Source organism: Macaca nemestrina, chromosome 17, assembly GCF_043159975.1.
Source record: "Macaca nemestrina isolate mMacNem1 chromosome 17, mMacNem.hap1, whole genome shotgun sequence".
NCBI lineage: Eukaryota > Metazoa > Chordata > Mammalia > Primates > Cercopithecidae > Macaca > Macaca nemestrina.
The window spans coordinates 24277430-24282831 of record NC_092141.1 but is presented as its reverse complement, the minus strand read 5'-3'; the positions used below and the strand labels follow the sequence as shown (position 1 = coordinate 24282831).

At 38.6% G+C, this 5402-nt stretch overlaps 1 pseudogene; it reads left to right on the top strand.

Annotated features, from left to right (window-relative positions):
- The first annotated feature begins 657 nt into the window (after positions 1–657).
- Positions 658–1542, top strand: LOC139359346 (zinc finger protein OZF-like; annotated as a pseudogene).
- Positions 1543–5402: the final 3860 nt, after the last annotated feature.

The following is a 5402-nucleotide window of genomic DNA, read 5'->3' as shown; positions in this document are numbered from 1 at the left end:
AAAAAATACTTCCTCTGTTCTCAGACCTTATTTCTTTTAAGGCCACACTTTTTTGAAGTTTTGAGTTTGAATCACAACCTGGACTGAAATCATGAGGGAGCTCGTGTAGGAAAAAATCATCAAGGGAGTTAGTTGGGAACTTCTCTACCACAGCTTACTCCTTATGGTATTAACCCTCTTTAAGTGTAAATACCTTTGGTTTAAAACATTTGTTCCTCATCTGACACCAGAGTGTTCATCCTGGAGAGAAGCCCTGTGAATTTACTGAATGTGGGGGAAGTTTTACTCGCATGTCACATTTCATCGAACGTAGAAATCATGCTGAAGAGAAACCCTGTGCGACTAAGGAGTATTGACAAACCCTTAGCTAGATGACAACCCTCACTGAGAAGCAGCAAATTCATGCTGGAGAGAAAGCAGTGAAGGTAGCAATACTTTGCTGAATATTAGAACATTTTTCTGGAGAGAAAGCATTGAATGTACTGAGTGTGATAACATTTCCTCTCAAACCGTATCCCTTACTCTGCATTTAGGAGGTTACACACAGAGAAACCTTATAAATGTAAGAGATGTGGAGATATCTTAAGCCAAAAGTACATCCTCATTCATCAAGAAATTTGTACTGGAGAGAAACCTTGTGAATATGAGAAAGCTTCCATTCAGATGTCACACCTCAGCTGGCAGAGAATTTACAGTGGGGAAAACCCCTTTGCCTGTAAGGTATGTGGGAAAGTCTTCAGCCACAAGTCAAACCACACTGAGCATGATCATTTTTACATGAGAGAGAAACCTTTTGAATGTAACAAGTGTGGGAAAGCCCTTAGCCAAAAGGAGTATGTCATTAAACATCAGAACACCCATGCCGGTGAGAAGCTTTTTGAATGTATTGAATGTGGAAAATCCTTTAGCCAGAAGGAAAACCTCCTTATGTACCAGAAAATTCACACTGGAGAAAAATCTTTTGAAAGTAAAGATTGCAGGAAATCTTTCATTCAGAAGACAAACCTCATCAGACACCAGAGAACTCACACAGGAGAGAAGCCCTTTGTATGTAAGGAGTGTGGAAAAACCTTTAGTGGTAAATCCAACCTTACTGAGCATGACAAAATGCAAATTGGAGAGAAGACTTTTAAACGTAGTGAATGTGGAATAACCTTTGGTTAGAAGAAGTACCTCATACAACGTCAGAACATTCACAGTGGAGAGAAACGCTATGAATGTAATGAATGTGGAAAAGCCTTCTCTCAGCAAACATCACTTATTCTACATGTGAGAATTCATCCAGGTGATAAACCTCATGAATGCAATGCTTGTGGAAAAGGCTTCTCTCAGAGCTCATCTCTCACGGTGCATGTGAGAAGCCATACTGGTGAGAAGTCCTATGGTTGTAATGAATGTGGGAAAGCTTTCTTTCAGTTCTCAACCCTTGCTGTGCATTTGAGAATACACACAGGTAAGAAGCCTTATCAGTGGAGCGGCTGTGGGAAAGCTTTCAGCAAGAAGTCACACGACATTAGACACTAGAAAATTCATCCTCACTAAAAACCCCATGAACGCCTAGAAAGTGGGAAAGCTTTCATCAGAAATTTGCACCTCATCATGCACCAGAAATAATCCTTCTGAAGCAAAGCACCACAAATGAGGTTAACTTTAACAACTAAAAACTCAAGGGACACAGAAAATTTGTACAGAAGACAAAGACACGCATATGATAAAGAGCCTGTGTCCAACAAAGAAACCTGCAGCAGAGATAATGGTAAAAGTTTAGGCACATTTTCACTAAAAATTGCAACACAAAATGGACGCCTATTTTTTATTGCTACACCATAGATCTGGAGATCTTCACCAATAACAAGAAAAATGAGTGTAAATATTGGAAAGGAACAGACAAAAATAGATAACATGGTCATCTACAACTAATATTAAGACTCCTGTGGTATTGATTCAACAGAGCAGAAGAGATTTCAGAAAAAGACCTATGCACTTATTAGAATTTGGAATATGATACAAACAGCATCAGGAAGTGAGGAAATAATGGAACTATTATTTTAAGTAGAGGTAACTTGTTCTCCAAGGGGGAAAAAATACATCATGAACTATACACAAAAGTGAATCCAGAGGTTAGAAACAGAAATATGAAAAAGCTATATACTAAAATACTTATGACCTTGGGAATAGGGAAACATTCCTTGTAACAACTTCAGAAATACTTAGCAGTTCTACTTGTGAGTATGAATGCTCAGGAAACATATATTAGGATGTTTACTGTGGCTTGATTTGTAGTAGCCAAAAATTAGAAACAACTGAAAAAGCCCATCATGAACAATATGGGAAATTCTTATGGAATGCTATGTATCTGTAAAATGCAACAAATGAAATCCACTTGTATTAACAGAAAGATCCCAAAGTTGTTGATGGGGGATCAAGTTGCAGAGCCATGCAGCTAGTACAATGACATTTTGTAAATTTGAATTAAAAGTTCCCTCACAAAACTCAGTACTATCTATTGGTAATGGATGCATATATGTATGTACATGTTTTTGAAATGGATTGCAAGGATACAGACCAAACTCTCGATAGTGGTCACTTGTCAAGAGTGGAGAAGGGAAAGTAATGAGCGTGGGAGGTGCGGTGGGTATTGGTTAAAGGGGACTTCCGTTTTGTATATAAACATCCACTTCTCTTTCAAAAGACTTCAAGTAAATATGAGAAGATACTGATTGATTCTGGATTGTGGTATATGGATATCTTGTCTTATTTTTTGTACATTTCTGTATTTTTAACATTTCTCAAAATTAATAAGAATGGGAGTGAGGATGTGAATGCTATCTGTGGAAGTCATGTTATACTGGATTCATTTCCAATCAAATACAAAACATTTTATAGAAAGTATTTCTAAAATTTTATCACAGATGAGTGGATGGATTTGCTCTCTATGTAATATGAAATTAATCTATTTTATTAAAATTTAAAAGGACAGTACAATCTAAATCTCTTGTAATTATTTTAACATGTTATACACACTATATCAGGGTCCCCAACTCCCCCTCAGCTGCATGGCAGGAGGTGAGTGGCAGGTAAGTGAATATTGCCACATGAGCTCCACCTCCTGCCAGATTAACGATGGCATTAGATTCTCATAGGAGCATGAACCCTATTGGTAACTGTGCATGTGAGGAATCTAGGTTGTGTGCTTCTTATGAGAATCTAATGCCTGATGATCTGAGGTGGAACAGTTTCATCCTGAAAATGTCCCATCCCCATTCCCCTAGCCCCACAAACCATCCGTGGAAAAATTGTCTTCCATGGAACTGATCCCTGGTACCAAAAATGTTGGAGACTGCTGCACTATATGATCTTTTTCTTTGTGTTTCTAACATTTTGCAAAACGAGCTTAGAAAATTTCAACTTTTTGTTAAACAGACGTGCAGGCGTCATATAATTAGTCTCTTTCAGTTATGCTAATTTTGGAATGTCAATTTTCCTGTCCTGCATATTTCCATGGGACACATGTGCATTAAATATTAAATTTTTGATAAAATCTTGTTTTTTTTTGTTGTTTTTTGTTTTTTTTTTTTTTTTTTGGTCTTGCTCTGTTGCCCAGGCCAGAATACAATGGCAGGACCTTGGCTCACTGCAATCTCCTTCACCTACTGAGCTCAAGCAATCCTCCTACCTCAGCCTCCCAAGTAGCTGGGTCTACAGGCACACACCACCATGCTGTGCTAGTTTAAAAAAAATAAAATAAAATTTGTAACCATGGGGTCTCCATATATTGCCCATATATAAACTCCTGGGCACAAGTGATCCTGCTGTGGCCTCCTAAAGTGATGCCATTACAGGTTTGAGTCACCATGCCTGGCTAATTTTATTTTTAAAAGCAGAAAATAGCTTCCCAGAACTTCCACAGTTCAGTGCATTAGATGTCAACACCTGCATGTCAGTCTTAACCTGCGAGCTATGTCACTCCTCCCACTGCTGTTACGGAGAGAGAATGGGATGGGTATGAGAAACATGGCAAAGACCCTAGAGAGAGTTCCATTTTGTAAACCAGCCCTTCCTGAAGAATTTTTTAATCCTTCATCAGTGTAATATAAAGAGTGTTATGAAAGGTTTTCTTAAATAGTGGTGGATGTCAACAACACACAGCATTTGAGCTTGATTTTGAAACCTTAAAGAAAAAAACTCATTAAATGCCACTGCATCACTGTATCTTTAGGCTTTTAGGAGGAATTAGATAGTTAAATATCGAAATGAATTTGTATTTTCTAAGATGACATACCCCATCTTTTTCTCTGCTTTCCCTCTTTGCACATATATTTCATGTTTTAAGGTGTTCTCTTTGTGATACGGTTGGCCCTCTTTGTCCGTGGATTCTGCATCCATTAATCATTGAACCCTGGATGGAGAGTATTAAAATATACAACAATTTAAAAAATACAAATGTTAATATACAACTATTTGGATAGCATTTACATTGTATTAAGTATTATGAGTAATCTAGAGATGATTCAAAGAATATAGGAGGATGTGTTTAGGCTGTATGTAAATGCCGTGCCATTTTATATGAGGATCTGGAGCATCCATGAATTTAGGTGTCTGTGGGGGTGTCCTGGAACCACTTCCCCTTGGATACCAGAAGGATGACAGTATTAAGAAAAAACACAAGCTGTTTGATGAAAAATCTGGCATGGGAATTTTGCCTATTGACCACTGCTCAATAGCAAGGTTAAACATGACTTTGTCATACAAGGCAATGATAACATATTTTGGCATTTATTTAGCCTCTAGTTCCCTCCCCCACATCCCCCTGCAGAATGTTTTTATCTAAATTCGTGGTTCTTCAGTGTACATTAAAATCACCTAGATAATTTGTTGCTGGGCCCTTCTCCAGGGTTTCTGATTCAGTAAATCAGGTCGGGGTTAGAATTTGCGTTTCTGAGAAGTTCCCAGAGAATGCTGATGCTGCTGTACCAGGGACGACAGTTTGGAAACCCCTGTTCTAACCATTTTATCTTCAGGAAAGTTTTGTTGGATAGTAGCATGCATCCAATTATTTTCCCATTGTATATCTAGGGAAAGAAGAAGGCTGGGTGTGGTGGCTCATGCCTGTAATCCCAGCACTTTGGGAGGCTGAGGTGGACAGATTACTTGAGCCCAGGAGTTGGAGACCAGCCTGGCCAACATAGTAAAACCCAGTCTCTATAAAAATACAAAAATTAGCTGGATGTGGTGGCACATAACTGTAGTCCTAGCTACGTGGAGGGATGAGGCAGGAGGATAACTTGAGCACAGCAGGTAGAGGCTGCAGTGAGCTGTGATTGTGCCACTGTGCTGTAGCCTGGGTGACAGAGTGAGACCCAGTGTCACAAAAGGAAAAACAAAACAATACTTTCATGTCT